The sequence below is a fragment of the Manis pentadactyla genome, chromosome 6, assembly GCF_030020395.1.
Source record: "Manis pentadactyla isolate mManPen7 chromosome 6, mManPen7.hap1, whole genome shotgun sequence".
Lineage (NCBI taxonomy): Eukaryota > Metazoa > Chordata > Mammalia > Pholidota > Manidae > Manis > Manis pentadactyla.
Genome location: NC_080024.1, coordinates 152,985,367 through 153,006,564, shown reverse-complemented (window position 1 = coordinate 153,006,564; position 21,198 = coordinate 152,985,367).

Sequence of the window (21,198 nt, the reverse complement as noted above, 5' to 3'; positions counted from 1 at the left end):
TGCCCATCACAAAGCCACAACCCCCTGTCCTCCCTACATTCTTCCCTTACCCCTTTTTCTGCATGAACTTTTTACCTTCTAATGTACAGTGTACTCCATGTACTTACTTTTTTATTATGATATATAATAACCACAATAATATAAAGGCAGAGATTTGTGTTTCTCTTGTTAACTGTCCTTTCCAAAAGACCTGAAGTCGTGACTGGTAGCTACCCAAGACCTGAAGTGCTGACTGGTGGCTAGCAGATGACAAATAAATACCTGCTGGATACATTTTTTCAGCAGTACTAAAACAAATTATCTTGGTGCCTAGTTAACAAGAAAAAATAGGCTAAAATAGAAGGACAGATGGTGAGTGTTATTGATTCTGCTGACCTGTGAGCCACATAATGGGCTGTAAAGCTGTTGAGAGGATGCAGAATCTAGAAGTTTCCCCTAAACACCAAAGTTACTGACTTGTTTGGCCAAAATCGTCATCCAAATTGCCATAAAAAATACAGTCAACATACGACCACAAGACTTTGTCTACTTTTTCCTCTTGTCTCACATCCTTCTCTGATTTAGGAATCAGCAGAAATTGCTTTAGGATGTGAACAGTGTATGTCTTCTCATTGGTTTCCCTTCCCCAACTGGAATTTTGGTGCCCATATTCCTGTTGCTAAAACTGCCCTAGATTAGGGCTGTACCATATTTGCCTTCATGGTTGTGATAAATATTTTACTTATATTTTACACTTTAACAGTAAGAAGACATGTTTCAAAATATTTAATATAAATCTTTTCAAAATAATTATGATACTAATAGAGTTATATAAATGTATTTCCTAATTAAGCACAGTCATAGAATAACTCTATTTGGCCTTTTTATTTCATTACTTTAACACAGTTCTCCATGGTTTATTATATACAAAGTTATTAGTCAACTGGCTAGTTCTTAAAAAATGTATAAGAAAATATTACAAATTTTAAATATTCAACCTAACTCTCATACAAATTTTTATAATAAAGAGAAGTCAAACCAACATTTATCAGAACTGGATACAGATGGTATGTATATCATTTGGTTGGAGCATATTTAATAAGCATGATGACAAAGGCAAAATGACATAAAATAAATACCATTAATACCCAATAATAAAGTGCTTCTCTATGCCAAATGCAACATAAATTTTGAAAGAGGAGTTAAATAAATGGGGCAAAGGGAGTTCCAACACTAGTAGGTAAGGCATTCCTCACTTCCAAAATGTAGATAGATGGATAGATAGATTTAAGTATAGATATAGATAAAAAATCACACACACACACACACACACACACACACACACACACACACAAAGTAGACTTCAGCAGAATATATGTTGGAATGACAATAAAAAGGAATGCAAATTCTAGTGAGCATATGTAAAAGTTCAACACTTGTCAAATCAGTAAGTGCAATTAAAATTAAAAAGATTTTCATTATGATATCAGCAAATGAATGCAATTCCAACAGAGTGTTGAGAAAAAGGCAGTGTTATTTGCTGTTGGTAGGAGTTGCAAACTCTTATGATACATGGATTCTGGATTATTTCCCTTATGATTTAGTCATTTCTTTTCAGTAAATAATCTCATACTTGCCCCAAGATTTAGCTAAAAACTCTACTACAATGTTTTAGAGTAAATATGTTCACTCTTTTCTAAGAAACTTAAGATTATTAACTAATTTAAGCCCTAGAACAATGCTAGGAGCTAGATCTTATTATTATTATCTTTATTTTACTGAAAAGAAGCTAAGGCACAGGGAAGTAAAGTTTTTTCCCCCAACTCTACAGTAATATAAGTACAAAAGGGCACCAGTCTGAATGACAGCGTGTTCTCCTGCGGACTACATGATGTTGGACTCAGGATTGGGAAACTGATTAAATTGTGATAATAGGATCGTGTCTTATCAGACATTAGTTTGATCCTAACAGTTATATAAAACTGTTAAAGTTGTTTTATATAAGGATATTTAGTAAATTAAGTAATATTTAAATTAATATTTCTAAAACTCCAGTACATTTTCTAAATCCATTTATATTTAATTGAATTTAACTAAAATTCTGTGTGGGTTATTAGAATAATTTTTTATTATATTTTATTTTTTCCATCTATTTTTTTTTAATTCTCTAATGTACACATGCCATATTGGGGGTAAAAATGTCTTTATTAAAGAAAGGACAAATTAATCAAAGTTCTGTCCTGGTTTGTGCATTTACATTTTTTCTTCTCTAAAAACATTTCAAAGTCATAGGTTTAGTCTGGAATTATAACTTACAAGTCCTATACCGATTAGTAAATTTGTAATGATTATTACAAGTAAAAGTTATCAAAGGACTGAAATCTTTATCAATTTTGCCTATAATGTTAATTAGTGTCTTTTAAAAAAACCTCAAATTGAACTGAAATAGCTAGTAATTTTGTACTTGTTTTTGAAAGGCCTGGTGATAAAATAATTATTAGGAAAAAAACATTTCACATTTAATGTAGTATAAAGAGAAAGAAGGTTATTTCAAAATAAAGTTAGAAAACTATTTGAAGTATTTTTGGAGCTTAGATTTACACTGAATAATATGATGCCTTTTACCTGGGAACATACTATAATTTTCAAATAAATTCAAGTTTTAAATTATATGAAAATGCATGAAATTGCCCTGAAAGTTTTCAATGATTGTTTGCCCAAGGCAGACCATAATTCTGATGAGAACAGAGAGGAAGACGGACCCACTGGTGCACTGGGTAATCGGGCAGCCAAGACGTCCATTTAGAAACATGTTTTTGCCAGCAATTCATCTACAGGAAAGACCAGTAAAGACAATGCAAATCTTTATCATGACTAGCAGGGTCACTTTGTAGATGTTTTTAATATTAAGAACGCAGTAATAAAAATGTTTAACAAGTTAAACTGGAACAGTGCACATAAATACATCAGTTATTTTGCTTGACTTGGTTTTCCATGTTTTCCCATTAGGGCAGGAGTTATTATTTAAAAGTAAGTAAGTAGGATTTATTATATAATGAAGTGTTCTCTAATTACTCTATGGCAAAATTTTATTTACATTTGCAGTTAAGTTAAAAAATCTAAAGTATTATTAAAATAGGTGTTTCACTTTTATATATTATGTCTATTCTTAAACCTCTCAGAGGAAAGAATGGATTTCTAGTTTCATCCTAAGGATGACTTGAATTCAGACACAGCAGTGCTGGGCAGGAACTGACGTACCCTCACATCACTGTTCCTCCTGGGTCTCTTACTCGGCGTGTCTAGCGCTGTTTGATGTCACTGCAGCTTATGAGTACTTTCTGAAGAATGAACGACTGTCAGCATTCCCAGGACTCATTCTTCAGATTTTGCTTTATCTTATCACTTTACAGTTATCCTATCTAAACCAGAAAAGCATAACAAATTCTCCATTTTCAAGTATTATATGGAAAGACTGAGAGCTCCCTCCTAGTGCAGACTGCTGGACTCATGATTCGATAACTGAGCAAATAGGAACCTAGCTGAGGAACTCGGTCATGATTGTACCAAAGGGCGGTCCTGGTGGCCGGAAAATCATTTCAGTGCCACTATGATGTTTTTTCTTTTTTTTTTGTAGATAATTATTTTTTATTGAAGGGTAGTTGACACAGAGTATTACATTAGTTTCAGGTGTACAACACAGTGATTCAACATTTATATACATGATAATTCTAGGTAACAGCTATCACCACACCAAGTTGTTACAATATTTTGACTATATTCCTTATGCTATACATTACATCCCGGTTACTTATTTATTTTACAATTGGAAGTGTGTACTTTTTTTTTTTGTGAGGGCACCTCTCATATTTATTGATCAAATGGTTGTTAACAACAATAAAATTCTGTATGGGTGAGTCAATGCTCAATGCACAATCATTAATACACCCCAAGCCTAATTTTCATCAGTCTCCAATCTTCTGAAGCATAACGAACAAGCTCTTACATGGAGAACAAATTCTTACATAGTGAATAAGTTATATGGTGAACAGTACAAGGGCAGTCATCCCAGAAACTTTCAGTTTTGCTCATGCATTATGAACTATAAACAGTCAGTTCAAATATGAATATTCATTTGATTTTTATACTTGATTTATATGTGGATATCATATTTCTCTCTTTATTATTATTATTTTTAATAAAATGCTGAAGTGATAGGTAGATACAAGATAAAGGTAGAAAACAGTTTAGTGTTGTAAGAGAGCAAATGTAGATGATCAGGTGTGTGCCTGTAGACTATGTGTTAATCCAAGCTAGACAAGGGCAATAAAACATCCACGTATGCAGAAGATTTCTCTCAGAACGGGGGGGAGAGAGGGGTTCTAAGCCTCACCTCTGATGATCCCCAATTTCTCACCTGATGGCCCCCCTGCGACTGTGCCTGTCTTAGGTTGTTCCTCCCTTGAGGAATCTTACCCGTCTCTGGCTAACCAGTCATCTTCCGGGGCCATACAGGGAAATGTAAAGTTGGTAAGTGAGAGAGAAACAATATTGTTTGAAAAGGTTAGCTTTTTACTTCTTTGCATATTTACGCCCTGTGGCTTCTATGCCCAGCATTTGTCTTGAGGTATCTTTACCACTTGGAAGATTATGATACTCGGTAAATTTGATATGAGGCACGAATTCTATTTAAGGGTTGTAATTAGGAAGGAAGAAGAAAAGCTATAGAAGTAGCAGGCAGAAGAAAACATGGGAAGATTGATTATTTCTTTGACATATATTCTTGTAGAGTAACTTCAGCATGTATAGGTTTTTAACTACTAATTAAATTGCGCACACACATTAACATAATAGGAGTACAGTTACATAACCAAAGCATACCTGTAATTACCAGCCATCTCCAGTGAAACCAAGAAAACCAGTTAGGCACCTTAGGCATTTGTGAAAACTTATCTATGATATGGTGGATATTGTCCAACTGAACTTGAACAGTCTGAGAGAAATCAGACAAATTAAAACAACCCATTCCTGGGGACTGTTCACATCCCATATGTTCTTTTAACAGTAAATAGTCTGTAGTTGTAAGATTTTGGAGTGCTACAATTTGCACTTCTGCTACTTCTTGGTTGAGTTCCAACAGTATAGATCCAGTCAAATTTGTTGTTTTACTGTCTGCACAGGCCAGCTTAGATGTCTCCTTCATTCCCATGGCAAGTCCAGGAACTGGTGGGATGAGTGCATCTACAGCTGTAGCAGCGCGTGGATCTTTGTTGGGGTTTTTTGATGATCATCTTCTGGCATGAGTCTTCCCGAGAGTGATGTTGGAAGTTTTTTTTCATATCGTATCTTAGTTCATTTTTGGGGTAGCCAAATTAGGCTTTGATTGTCTGTATAAACACAAACAGACCCTTTGCCTACACTTTGATAATGCCCTTTATACCATTGTGTAGAACTCATTGGAGGACACCACACAGGAACTGCTTTTTTTTTTTTGTTATCATTAATCTACACATACATGACGAATATTATGTTTACTAGGCTCTCCCCTATACCAGGTCCCCCCTATAAACCCCGTTACAGTCACTGTCCATCAGCATAGCAAAATGTTGTAGAATCACTACTTGCCTTCTCTGTGTTGTACAGCCCTCCCCTTTCTCCAACCCCCCCATGCATGCTAATCTTAATATCCCCCTTTTTCTCTCCCCCCTTATCCCTCCCTACCCACCCACCCTCCCTAGTCCCTTTCCCTTTGGTACCTCTTAGTCCATTCTTGAGTTCTGTGATTCTGCTGCTGTTTTGTTCCTTCAGTTTTTCCTTTGTCCTTATACTCCACAGATGACTGAAATCATTTGGTATTTCTCTTTCTCTGCTTGGCTTGTTTCACTGAGCATAATACCCTCCAGCTCCATCCATGTTGCTGCAAATGATTGGATTTGCCCTTTTCTTATGGCTGAGTAGTATTCCATTGTGTATATGTACCACATCTTCTTTATCCATTCATCTACCGATGGACATTTAGGTTGCTTCCAATTCTTGGCTATTGTAAATAGTGCTGCGATAAACATAGGGGTGCATTGGTCTTTCTCATACTTGATTGCTGCATTCTTAGGGTAAATTCCTAGGAGTGCAATTCCTGGGTCAAATCGTAAGTCTGTTTTGAGCATTTTGAGGACCCTCCATACTGCTTTCCACAATGGTTGAACTAATTTACATTCCCACAAGCAGTGTAGGAGGGTTCCCCTTTCTCCACAGCCTCGACAATATTGGTTGTTGTTTGTCTTTTGGATGGCAGCCATCCTTACCGGTGTGAGGTGATACCTCATTGTAGTTTTAATTTGCATTTCTCTGATAATTAGTGATGTGGAGCATCTTTTCATGTGTCTGTTGGCCATCTGTATTTCTTTTTTGGAGAACTGTCTGTTCAGTTCCTCTGCCCATTTTCTAATTGGGTTATTTGTTTTTTGTTTTTTGAGGCGTGTGTGCTCTTTATATATTCTGGACGTCAAGCCTTTATCGGATCTGTCATTTTCAAATATATTCTCCCATACTGTAGGGTTCCTTTTTGTTCTATTGATGGTGTCTTTTGCTGTACAGAAGCTTTTCAGCTTAATATAGTCCCACTTGTTCATTTTTACTGTTGTTTTCCTTGCCCGGGGAGATATGTTCAAGAAGAGGTCACTCATGTTTATGTCTAGGAGGTTTTTGCCTATGTTTTTTTCCAGGAGTTTAATGTTTTCATGACTTACATTCAGGTCTTTGATCCATTTTGAGTTTAGTTTTGTATATGGGGTTAGACAATGGTGCAGTTTCATTCTCCTACATGTAGCTGTCCAGTTTTGCCAGCACCTTCTGCTGAAGAGACTGTCATTTCGCCATTGTATGTCCATGGCTCCTTTATCAAATATTAATTGACCATATATGTCTGAGTTAATGTCTGGACTCTCTAGTCTGTTCCATTGGTCTGTGGCTCTGTTCTTGTGCCAGTACCAAATTGTCTTGATTACTATGGCTTTATAGTAGAGCTTGAAGTTGGGGAGTGAGATCCCTGCCACTTTATTCTTCTTTCTCAGGATTGCTTTGGCTATTCGGGGTCTTTGGTGTTTCCATATGAATTTTTTAATTATTTGTTCCAGTTCATTGAAGAATGTTGCTGGTAGTTTCATAGGGATTGCATCAAATCTGTATATTGCTTTGGGCAGAATGGCCATTTTGACGATATTAATTCTTCCTAGCCACGAGCATGGGATGAGTTTCCATCTGTTAGTGTCCCCTTTAATTTCTCTTAAGAGTGACTTGTAGTTTTCAGAGTATAAGTCTTTCACTTCCTTGGTTAGGTTTATTCCTAGGTATTTTATTTTTTTTGATGCAATTGTGAATGGAGTTCTTTTCCTGATTTCTCTTTCTGTTGGTTCATTGTTAGTGTATAGGAAAGCCACAGATTTCTGTGTGTTGATTTTGTATCCTGCAACTTTGCTGTATTCCGATATCAGTTCTAGTAGTTTTGGAGTGGAGTCTTTAGGGTTTTTTATGTACAGTATCATGTCATCTGCAAATAGTGACAGTTTAACTTCTTCTTTACCAATCTGGATTCCTTGTATTTCTTTGTTTTGTCTGATTGCCATGGCTAGGACCTCCAGTACTATGTTAAATAACAGTGGAGAGAGTGGGCATCCCTGTCTAGTTCCTGATCTCAGAGGAAATGCTTTCAGGTTCTCGCTGTTCAATATAATGTTGGCTGTGGGTTTATCATAGATGGCCTTTATTATGTTGAGGTACTTGCCCTCTGTTCCCATTTTGCTGAGAGTTTTTATCATGAATCGATGTTGAACTTTGTCAAATGCTTTTTCAGCATCTATGGAGATGATCATGTGGTTTTTGTCTTTCATTTTGTTGATGTGTTGGATGATGTTGATGGACTTTCGAATGTTGTACCATCCTTGCATCCCTGGGATGAATCCCACTTGGTCATGGTGTACGATCCTTTTGATGTATTTTTGAATTTGGTTTGCTAATATTTTGTTGAGTATTTTTGCATCTACATTCATCAGGGATATTGGTCTGTAGTTTTCTTTTTTGGTGGGGTCTTTGCCTGGTTTTGGTATTAGGGTGATGTTAGCTTCATAGAATGAGTTTGGGAGTATCCCCTTCTCTTCTATTTTTTGGAAAACTTTAAGGAGAATGGGTATTATGTCTTCCCTGTATGTCTGATAAAATTCCGAGGTGAATCCATCTGGCCCAGGGGTTTTGTTCTTGGGTAGTTTTTTGATTACCGCTTCAATTTTGTTGCTGGTAATTGGTCTGTTTAGATTTTTGGTTTCTTTCTGGGTCAGTCTTGGAAGTTTGTATTTTTCTAGGAAGTTGTCCATTTCTCCTAGGTTTCCCAGCTTGTTAGCATATAGGTTTTCATAGTAATCTCTAATAATTCTTTGCATTTCTGTGGGGTCCATCGTGATTTTTCCTTTCTCGTTTCTGATACTGTTGATTTGTGTTGACTCTCTTTTCCTCTTAATAAGTCTGACTGGAGGCTTATCTATTTTGTTTATTTTCTCAAAGAACCAGCTCTTGGTTTCATTGACTTTTACTATTGTTTTATTCTTCTCAATTTTATTTATTTCTTCTCTGATCTTTATTATGTCCCTCCTTCTGCTGACCTTAGGCCTCATTTGTTCTTCTTTTTCCAATTTTGATAATTGTGACATTAGACCATTCATTTGGGATTGTTCTTCCTTTTTTAAATATGCCTGGATTGCTATATACTTTCCTCTTAAGACTGCTTTTGCTGTGTCCCACAGTAGTTGGGGCTTTGTGTTGTTGTTGTCGTTTGTTTCCATATATTGCTGGATCTCCATTTTGATTTGGTCATTGATCCATTGATTATTTAGGAGCGTGTTGTTAAGCCTCCATGTGTTTGTGAGCCTTTTTGCTTTCTTTGTACAGTTTATTTGTAGTTTTATGCCTTTGTGGTCTGAAAAGTTGGTTGGTAGGATTTCAGTCTTTTGGAATTTTCTGAGGCTCTTTTTGTGGCCTAGTATGTGGTCTATTCTGGAGAATGTTCCATGTGCACTTGAGAAGAATGTGTATCCTGTTGCTTTTGGATGTAGAGTTCTGTAGATGTCTATTAGGTCTATCTGTTCTAGTGTGTTGTTCAGTGCCTCTGTGTCCTTACTTATTTTCTGTCTGGTGGATCTGTCCTTTCGAGTGAGTGGTGTGTTGAACTCTCCTAGAAAAAACGCATTGCATTCTATTTCCTCCTTTAGTTCTGTTAGGATTTGTTTCAGGTATGTTGGTGCTTCTGTATTGGGTGCATATATATTTATAATGTTTATATCGTCTTGTTGGACTGAGCCCTTTATCATTATGGAATGTCCTTCTTTGTCTTTTGTTACTTTCTTTATTTTGAAGTCTGTTTTGTCTGATACCAGAATTGCAACACCTGCTTTCTTCTCTTTGTTGTTTGCATGAAATATCTTTTCCCATTCTTTGACTTTAAGTCTGTGCATGTCTTTGGGTTTGAGGTGAGTTTCTTGTAAGCAGCATATGGTTGGATCTTGCTTTTTTATCCATTCTATTACTCTGTGTCTTTTGATTGGTGCATTCAGTCCATTTACATTTAGGGTAATTTTTGAAAGGTGTGTACTTATTGCCATGGCAGGCTTTAAGTTTGTGGTTACCAAAGATTCAGGGTTAGCTTCCTAACTATCTTACTGTCTAACTTAACTCGCTTGTTGAGCTATTATAAACGCGGTCTGATGTTTCTTTATTTCTCTGCCTTCTTATTCCTCCTCCTCCCTTCTTCATATGTTGGGTGTTTTGTTCTGTGCTCTTTCTAGGAGTGCTCCCATCTAGAGCAGTCCCTGTAGGATGCCCTGTAGAGGTGGTTTGTGGGAGGCAAATTCCCTCAACTTTTCCTTGTCTGGCAATTGTTTAATCCCTCCTTCATATTTAAATGATATTCGTGCTGGATACAGTAGTCTTGGTTCGAGGCCCTTCTGTTTCATTGCATTAAGGATATCATGCCATTGTCTTCTGGCTGTAGGGTTTCTGTTGAGAAGTCTGATGATAGCCTGATGGGTTTTCCTTTGTAGGTAACCTTTTTTTTCTCTCTGGCTGCCTTTAATACTTTTTCCTTGTCTTTGATCTTTGCCATTTTAATTATTATGTGTCTTGGTGTTGCCCTCCTTGGTTCCCTTGTCATGGGAGTTCTGTGTACCTCTGTGGTCTGAGAGGCCATTTCTTCCCCTAGTTTGGGGAAGTTTTCGGCAATTATTTCTTCAAAGACACTTTCTATCCCTTTTTCTCTCTTCTTCTTCTTCTGGTACCCCTATAATGCAGATATTATTCCGTTTTGATTGGTCACTCAGCTCTCTTAGAATTCTTTCATTCCTGGAGATCTTTTTATCTCTCTCTGCATCAGCTTCTCTGCGTTCCTGTTCTCTGTTTTCTAGTCCATTAATGGTCTCTTGCATCTCGTCCTTTCTGTTTTGAAGTCCTTCCAGAGCTTGTTTTATTTCTGAATTCTCCTTCCTTAGTTCTTGCATATTTCTCTGCAAGTCCATCAGCATGGTTATGACTTTTGTTTTGAATTCTTTTTCAGGAAGACTGGCTAAGTCTATCTCCCCAGGTTCCTTCTCAGGGGAAGATATAGCAGATGCCAAAGCTGTCTGGGTTAGTCTTATCTGGATCATATTTTTTTGCCTTTTCATGTTGACAGGTGCTATTGACTGTCAGCTGGGAGGGCCAAGCTTTTCACTTGCTACTGGCCTTTCTTTACTGGGACAACTGCGACCCCTAGTGGCTTGTGTTGGGTAATTGCATGTAGACTGGGTCTTTGTGTCTTGCCTGGCCGGGAGGGAGGAATTTCCCTTTCTGTGGGCGGAGTTTGTCTCAGGCTGCTTCTCTGCTTTCGCAGCTCCCGGTGGGGTAATGGATGGGGGGGCTGCTTGACTGTTTGCCTCCGTGAGGGGTCTCAGAGCTGTTGCCCAGGGGGTTAGTGCGCCCAGAGTGCCCTGTAATTTCCAGCTACTGGGCTGTGACCTGTGTTGTTTTCATCCAGCTGTTCTGTCCCTGTCCCTTTAAGACTTTCAAAAAGCCCCCGCTTTTCTTTGTCACAGGGGCATCAGCTTCGGAACCTGCTCAGAGGTCTTGCTGCCCTGTTTCCCTAGTTTCCAGCCGTCTACATATGCACTGTGTCTGTGCTCTGGTGCGGGTGGCTGGGGCTGGGTGTTCAGCAGTCCTGGGCTCCGTCTCCCTCCCTGCTCTGACTCCTCTCCTCCCGCCAGGAGCTGGGGTGAGGGGCCTCGGGTCCCGCCGTGCTGGGGCTTGTATCTCACCCCTTTTACCAGGCGCTGGGCTCTCGCACGTGTGGATGTGGTCTGGCTGTTGTCCTGTGTCTTCTGGTCTCTCTTTTAGGATTAGTTGTATTTGTTGTATTTTCAAAAATATGTATGTTTTTGGGAGGAGATTCCCTTTGTCCTACTCATGCCGCCATGTTGGTTCTGCCTCCCACTATGATATTCTGATTAGAATATTTTTCTGCTCTAAAATCTTTTATTATAAGTAATAAAGAGAGATGATCCAAAGAATATTTTGATGTGCTGATTTTGTATCACTTTATTCACATTTCCACAGAGACATCATTTCATTTCAAGAAAGCACTTGGTTTTATGGGCATTGGCTGTAACTTCAAGTACTTTGCTACAGAATAGCTCCATCATGTGAATTATTCTGGTAGTTTTAGTGCTTGAACAATTTTAGCATTTTTATGATCATTCAATTAAAAATGAAAGAGAATATTTAAAATAACCCATCCTCTATCTAATATAAGCATTAGCAATGATGTTAATATTAGTAGCTTCTACCAGTTATTAAATATTTACTAGTTTTTAGTTGAGAGTCACTGTATCATTCCCCAAAAGAGATTATGGTCCAGCAAAACTATTATCCCTATTTTTCAAGATTAAGGACAAAAGAAATTACGCTGAAAAAGTAACATTTTGAAACATTTAGATAAAATGATGTAGAAATAGGAAGCTGGTAACCTGAACTTCAGTTTAGTTTCAAATGTTTTCTTCGCTTTTGAAAACGACTTTCTGGTCCTTAAGGGAACGATAGGTGATACACACTGCAATCATTTCTTGTTTTGAGAACAGCACATTTTGGGAGGGGAAGAGTATTTTTCCCTGACACTCGTACAAATTATGATTGTTTCTTTTTATGTCAGTACTCAAAAGAAACCCTGGAAATGATAGCTTTACAGATTTAGAAAGTAATGAATGGAGCCTGAGAGAAGGATCCCCTGGGTGATGTCGGCTCACTTTAATGATGACATCTGACAGCAGTTTTTGTTTGGCATGAGGTTCCCCTGGCAACTGTTTTATTAGAAAACTGGAAGTGGTATGAAAGCACTGAAATATGCATTTTATTGTAATGATGTCAGTGAATTTTTTTCTTTTTTTCTTTTTTTAATGTGGTTTAATAATTTCTGGCATTGAGCATTAATCTAACATCGATTTATGCAAAGCATTACTCTATTTTTAAGGAATGAAGATATTCTGGAGGTGATTTAGCTTCCATAACTTTATTCTAATGTATATGATTTTTCTGTAGGATTTGATATGTCATGATAAAAATGGTCATGTCCTACAGTCATCACTTCCAATTGCAAGTGTGAAGGTAGAGATTTCTTTTCTTATTGAAAGGATATGTGTTATAAACAACTATGAAATGCCTATGTGTTAAGACCCAATATTTTCTTTGAGTATAGGACCATTGATATTAAAAAGTAGAAGGTGAAAATGATTAATGAGCAATAGAGGCAAGTTGCACCATAAAAACTGTGTCCGTTTCATGCCAGTAGTAAGTTTGTATAGGGGTGGGGGCTGGGGCTGGCAAAAGGCAAAGGGTAAAGAGGTACAAATTTCCAAGTATAAAATAAACCTGTCACGGGGATGAAAATACAGTACAGGGAGTATAGTCAGTAGTATTGTAGTGTCTCTGCATAATGACAGAAGGTAACTAGACTGATGGGGAGCACTTAGTGCTATAATGTTTGAATCACTATGTCGCACCCCTGAAACCAATATAATATTATATATCAACTATATTTCAATTAAATAATAATAATAATAATGAGATTGCAAGCCATACTATAATAGATATTCTTAACTATAGTCTATTTACATTGCTTGCTCTTTTACTTTCAGTCTGCATGTGAAAAGAGGCGTACCGCTGCCCAGGGGGGACAGACTTCTTATGGCAGGTAGAGGACTCTCTAGTATGAGTATGTAGTTCTGAATTACATGCTTGCTGAGATTCAGCTGTGTTCAAAACCTGATTATGTCAGCTGACTTTATTATTACTGTTATTAAATCGAATTAAATATTTTATAAGCTTATTAACTATGAATGCAAGAAGAGATCATTCTTCCCACGAAAATTAAGTAGATGTATTGGAAAAATCAGTTCATGCAAATGTCTCAAGGAGACAGTTCTCAAATTAGATATGAAAGACACAACTTTGGTAAAATTTTGGTGAAAATATATGATGATGTAACAACTGGAAACTACCACAGTGCCGGGATAACCAAGCTGTAATTGAGGAATTACTGCAGGCTCAGTGTGAACAAATCGAGAGTTAAAAACTCCAGAGGCCCCCGTCATGAGGAGGACCCCCACAATGTTTTGTGATTTACCTCCAAGACCTTGACCAGATTCCCATGGTAAACAGCAGAGAAAAGTCCCCTTGTGCTTCCAGCTGAGGGGGGAAAGGAACCGATTTGAAAGCCACCAGAACCCTCTGTTCTTCTGAACGAAGCTTTAACACAAGGGGAAGTAGTCACCCAGAGGCTCACCTGCTGGGGGGTTACCAGAGCCTAACTGGCCTGGGGAAGGGAAATACCCAACCCCAGCCCGCTCTGGCCATCCTGTCCAGCCTGAGCGAGAAGGAGAATCTGAGAAACACTTAATGATGCTCACAGTCCAGACAGATAGGGTCACTAAAAGACAGACCTAATCATAGGATTCTGGGACATTTCCCCTCCTCAGAAGACTGCAACCACATTAAAGGCCTATGATATCAGTTCCTTTCACCTAGTGTATTGTATCTGGCTATCAATAAAAAATGCAAGGTATACCAAACAGCCAAAAACACAACTTGAAGAGACAGAGCAAGCATCAGAACCAGACATAGCAGGGGTGTTGGAACGATCAGACTGGGAATTCAAAACAACTATGATGAATATGCAAATGGCTCTAATGGATAAAGTAGACAGCATGCAAGAGCAGATGGCAGGATAAGCTGAGCAACTGATATTCTAATGAACCAAAAAGAAATGCTAGAGATCAAAAACACTACAGCAGAAATGAAGCATGGCTTTGATGGGCTTTTTAATAGCCTGGATGTGGCTGAGCAAATAATGTCTGAGTCCAAAGACATACCAACAGGATCCTCAAAAACTGAAGAGCAAAGAGAACAGAGACCGAATAACCAGAACAGGATGTCTAAGGACTGTGGACAGCAACAAATGGTGTAACATCTCAATAATGGAGGTGCCAGAAGGAGAGAAAAAGAAAAGAGAAAGGAAGAAATATTAGAAGCAATAATACTGAGAATTTCCCAAATTAATGTCAGACACCAAACCACTGAGCAAAAAACTCAGCAAACACAAAGCAGGATTAATGCTAAAAAAAAGTATACCTGGCATATAATTTTTAAACTACAAAAATCAAAGATGAAGAAATAATCCTGAAAGAAACCAGAGCTGAAACAAACAAAAAGACCTCACTTATAAAAGAACAAATACAAGATTTTCAGCCAATTTCTCCTCCTAAGCCATGAAGCAAGAAAAGTGGAGTGAAATACTTAGTGTTTAGAGAGATAAAAAAATCAGCCTAGATTCTGTACCCTGAAAAATTATCCTTCAGAATTGTAGGAGAGATGAAGACTTTATCAAACAAACAAAAATTGATGGTGTTTGTTGCCAGTAGACCTGCCTTCTAAGGAATTTTTAAAGAAGTTCTTTTGACTGAAGGAAAATTATATAGGTCAGAAACTTGTATCTATGTAAAGGAAGCTCATCGAAGAAGGAATAAATGAAGTTAAAAAAAACTTTTATTTTTCCCATTCTTTTATTTTTCTTATTCTTAATCTAACATATACCAATTTGTTCAAAATAATAATATTAATAACATATTTGATTATGCATGCTTAGGTATTCATATATTTATATGATTATTTATATATTATCTACATTAAATTATAGTTTATTATTATATTATATGCATTCTAAATATGCCTTCCTCCTTCTGTTAAATATATCAGACTACTTTTGAAGTGGTACATCCAATGATTATCATTCAGTGTTAAAAAGAAGTGAGCTATGAAGTCATAAAAAGACATGGAGAAAGCTTAAATGCATATTATTGAGTGAAAGTGTCAATCAGAAGCAGCTACATTCTATATGGTTTTAACCGTGTAACACTCTAGAAAAGGCAAACTGTGGAGATAATGAAAAGATAAGTGGTTGCCAAGGGTTGGGGGCGGGGGAGAGTCAAATGTGCTGAGCACAGAGGAAGTTTAGGACAGTGACCATACTCTGTGGGATGCTATAATGATGAATATTAGTGTTGTTACACATGCGTCCAAACCCACAGAGTGTACACGACCCAGAGTGGACCCTAATGTAACTATGGGCTTTGGTGACAATGATGTATCAGGGTAGGTTCACCTTGGTAAACAACTGCCACTCTGCTGAGGGATGCTGATAGAGGGGGAGGCTGTGCACACGTGGGGAGAGGGAATATATGGGAAATCTCTGTACTTTCCTCTCAAATTTGTTATAAACCTTACATTGCTCTAAAAATTAAAGCCTTTTAAGAAAATAAAAGTTGATTCATGTGGAGCGCATTTCTCTCAGTCTCTGATTTAATTTTAAACAACTCTACTGATATAATAGTTAATATACAAAAAATTGTGTATATATATAAGGTGTACAACTGGATAAGTTTTGACATACACACACGTGTGTGGGACCATGAAAGCATGAGCATAATCGAGCAAACGGAATGAATATTCAGCACCGATAAATGTTTCATCATGCCCCCTATGTAGTCCCTCCCTCCCTCTCTCCACTCCTTTCTCAAAAGATAAATCTACAGCAATAGATTATTGTCCGTTTTAAAGGTTTTATTTAAGTGGAGTCATAGAGCTCTCATTCTTTTCGCCTTGCTTCTTTCATGAAGCATGATTTTTTTGAGATTCATTCTGTCATTCTCACTGGCAATGTATGGATTTCAGTTTCTCCCTAACCTCACCGACATTTGGCATGGTCTCTTCAATTTAAGGTATTCTAATGCAGACTTACTGGTGTCTCATTGCTGTTTTAAGTTTCATTGTCTTAATTATTAATGATGCTGAGAGATACTTGCATGTGTTTATTTGCCATCCCTATGTACGTGATATAATACCTGTTCACATTTCTTACCCATTTCTAATTAGATTGTTTGCATTCTTACTGAATTTTATAAATCATGGATACAAGTCTTTTGTCATATATGTGGCTTGCAAATATTTTTTTCAGTATGTGACATGTCTCTTCATTCTCTTAATAGTATCTTGTGAAGAGCATAAAGGTTTAGGTTTGATGAAATCCAATTTGCTGTTATCTTTTCCACTAAGGATCAGACTGCTGGTGTTTTACTTAAAATATATTTGCCTATCCCAGGCTTTCTTTTAAAAACAGTGTTGTTTTAGGTCTTACATTTAGGATTGTGATCTTCTTTGAGTTTATTTCTGTAGGTATTATATATGGATTGAAGTTCACTATGATGTGTACAAAAATCCAGTTTTTTAGCAACATTTGTTGCTTGAAGACAAGCAACAGGCTCTTTCCTGAAAGAGGCATACAGACAGACACATGTGGTGGGCACAAAGTATAAATATCTTTGAACCACGTGGTAAAGCCCACTAGAAATCAGTGCCATTAGGGGGTTGGCAGAAACCACTGCCCAGTAGCTGCCAGTTGGCCTCTGTCGTCGTCCACCTTTGGGCTTGCATAATGGCCCCCTGGGTGCAGAAACCACATTCAGCAGCAATGGGGCCTACGTATTAGGGTCCGACAACTGTCCCGCTTACAAAGATTCCCTGCCACGGGCGAATGTCCGCGCTGCCAGTACTTTAATCCAGGGCTAATCCCGTTGCATGACACTATTTCACAGGGAAACCAAACTGCCACCGGTGGTGACTTGATGCCCTCAGGCCCCTTTCACCCTGACAGGCACAATCATCCTCTGTGACGTGGATCTGACAGATGTGCCAGATACAGACTTGCATTTCCTCCCTCCAGGACCTTAGCCAACTCGGTTGTCTGAGGCCCTACAAAATGCTCGCTCTACTAATGTGGGATCCTGCGCACACTTCCTTTGACCAAGGCACTCCCCCTATGAGCACAGTCGGGGCACCAGTTCCCTCAGATAACTCACCACCTAGAGATGGCAGTTTATTACAGGAAAAGGATCCTTTTAAAGCTGTAGCTGAGGCATCAGCTTGGAGAAAAATATCTGCAATGAAGGATGCTCCCATTAGGAGGTGGTAAAGCGAGGACCTTTGTAAGAGTCCTTGTCAATTGCTCCACGAGAACAAATGGCCAATTCAACAAGGCAAGCTTGGCAATTGTTCGCTGCAGAGATGGGCACGTGACCTGGTATATTAAGACTGTTCAAAACCTTTTCCTAATCTTAAAAGAAGTGTTTACTTCAGTCTGTTTCTCAGACTCAGTCACCTGTGGACAGACTGAAAGTGTGACACTGCAGAAAAGTACATGCCCCTTATTAGACAGGGAGGACTAGAAGGGGACAGGGGGTAACCCCGAATCTTTTGTCCATTAACAACAGGACCAAATGTTCCGTCAGTTATTTTACGTTAGGAACACAAGAGATTTCAGTGGGTTTACTGTACTATTGATCACGATTTTACTTTCCTCCACTGCTTGAAGAAATTTGATAAAAATAACCTAGCAAGAATTATTTCTCTTATTGATTTTTAAATGCCCTTCGATTTTGGACAGATTCTGACTATGGGCCAAGTCATGTCAGTATTACTTTGATTCTAAGTTAATAATGCCTTGGAATTAAGCTTTTACTACCATCAAGAATCAATGAAAACAAGTCTGCTCCCTGCCCACACAGATGGAGATATCCACAGATGAAATATATTTTAAAGCACCTTACATGTGTTTTGAATTTGTATGTTCAAGACTTGAAAACACTTCAGATGAGTTGGATGCGTTCCTTTCAAGGCAAGATAAACTATAAATCTCCTCCTTCTAACTAATGCCATCAACTTATTAAAGTAGAGCCAGAATTGCAGCAAAAAAATGTTGTTTTCAGTACTTAACAGGCATGAAAAAAAATGCCAAGGATAAAAATAAAACCTAGCTTGGCAGACATAATTCAGATTTCAGTTGACTGATAAGAACTGATTGCACCGAGTTAATTCATGTCCTCACTTCCGCCGTGGTACCTTTTCCAGCTCCCCTTGGCGGCCAGGCCAGATGCCCGCGTGGCGGGGACAGCCCACGGAGCGCGCTGTGTGGGTCCCCACTGCCGCGGGCCCTGGGAGGGCTCCAGGCCTCAGTCCTCTGTACGCGCGGTGTGTGCAGAACTCCGGGACGCAGTCAAGGGTCTGCAGGGGCGCCGAGGCAGCTCAGACATCTCCTGAGCACACCCCCTCACCCTGGCGTCCTGGAACCCAGTGGCCACCCCCGTGGAGACGGGCATTCACACTTAGGAAAGAAAAATGATCACACTCCTCAAAATATTATGTCAAGCTTACCACCTGCTTATTTGTTTTTCCAAAGGATAAAAATCGGCAAAAAATAGCAACACAGAATACCAGGACACTGTTCCTGTCAGAAACACATTCAGTTGTTAACTCTTTAGAGGTTAGTGAATATTTTACAGTAAAATATTCAAACTAGACTAATATGTTTATTTTTGTATTCCACAGTCCAAAATGTCCTAAGTTATGGAGAATTTCATGATTAAAGAAAAAATAGTTACCTACAACTCAAAATACATGAGGATTGCAGGGAACACCGATCAGAAGCATACCTCGCATTCCTGTCCGGGGTGAGTATCTGTCCCTTGCTTCCCCGCTGCCCCATATGCAGTCAGTGTGGTTCTTTTGGACAAATAACTAATTGAGGATTATTGCCAGTGAGTTAATTCCACCCCTACCCCTACCCCAATGATGAATAACACAAACTAGGTTCACCAAAGCATTGAAGCTTTTAACCAAAACGCTCAAGTGACCTGGGTTGCACAGTTCTTATAAAAATTGCCACTGTAAGTTTAAAGAAATTCGGTATTTAAACTTAAAATAATTACTCAGAAAATGGTGTATCATTAAAAAAGCATAACTGAACTTCACCACACACACACACACACACACACACACACACACACAGAAAGCATAATACCCTCTGGCTCCAAATGGCAGTGACTATGTGCCTTCTCTTGGTACAGAACAAGGATGAAATAATGGTTTTAATCTACATTTTTTTTGGCTGCTGGCACCTTAAGCGCCAAACATGATATTAGTCACTGCTTTGAGTATTTCACCATGAATTACCAGCGCCTCTGCACGTTAGATCAAATGTCAGCATTTTTACAGAAGAACATATTAGTTGGGAGTATGCCTATCATTGAGAGACCTAAAAAGCAGTCACACAAATCATGTGACCTGCAACATTAAACTGATACATATACAAACTTAGTATGTCTCCTTCTTCTCTAGTGATTGTTAATATAAAAAATTAGCATTTTATTGTCACCAACAAGCTAGGCCAGCTTTGTCACTGGTAAAATTAAGTACTACCAGTCACATTTTGTAATAGGTAGACTATTTTTCAAACTAATTTAAAACCAAAGACTTATGACTATAATTAGATTTTTATATTAACAAAATATATTTGAGTGCTTATCTTTTTTTCTTTATTAGCTATTTAGTTCTGGAGAGCCTGTTAGCTTTTTAAAATCTGTTTCTTTGCCTGAAATGTTGGGGAAAATAACTGATTCTTTCCCTCTTTAACAGTGTGTTTAACATTTCCTGTGGGCCACACACTCTGTTAGTTACCAAATATGGAACAACAAAAGATGTGTCCCCTAAGCCACATGGCTTAAAATCCAGGAATTTTGATTAGAAATATACTAGATAAGGCTTGCGACATGCACAGAATATTAATTATATTATGTAGACCTATGTTGAGCCATTCGGTGAATGGATATGGTGGAGTGGCTTCTACGTGGTGAAGATATATCAATACCCGAATCAAAGCAACAGCACTTGTGCCCTCACCTTCTAAAACAAAGGCAGGCATAACCAGTAACAATAATATATAACAAATTAGGTATGAGCTGGAATGTGATGAATGTTATGGGAAAAGCAAACAGAGGTAACGGAAGGAACTGGGGCCACAGGGGCTCTGCCGTTGATGGTACTAAATACAATGTCAGGAAGGTTCTCGTTGCAGAGATGATATTTGAGCAAAATACTAAAAGGAGGTGGGGGCAGTGCTCACAGGAGGCTAGGAGGAAGTTGGTGAGGGAAGGGGAGCATCTGAAAACAAACCTTGCAAGCCAGATGCTTCCTGGCATGTCCCAGGAACCACCTGGAGGCCGGTGTGGCTGGAGCACAATCAGCCCAGTTAGCAGCAGAAGGTGAGATGCAGAGAGGCAACGGGGAACCAGGTCCGCGGGGCCCACGCCTCTGCCTTGTCTGTGAATGGGAATGGATGCCTGATGCAGGATTTTGCATGTAGGAGTAAGAAGATCAGCCTCACATTTTTGACCTCTGACTTTTGTGTGGAGTATAGGCTATGGAGGAGCCGGTGAAGAAGCAGGGAGACCTGGGAACTATCTTACTAATCCAGATTTTGTTTACTTTACTACACTTCCCAGATACATTTGAGAAAGTTAGAAAATTCACATTGCAGCTTAGATATCCACACTATGGTCTCTGAAGAGGAAGCCAAAGGGATTATTTTTCTTAAAATACAGTTGACTCTTGAACAACACAAGTTTGAACTGTGTGGTCCACTTACATGCAAATTCTTTCAATAAATATATTGGAAAATTTTTTGAAATTTACAACAATTTAAAAAATATCTTCTCTAGTTTACTATTTTCTAAGAATACAGTGTATAACACATATAACATACAAAAT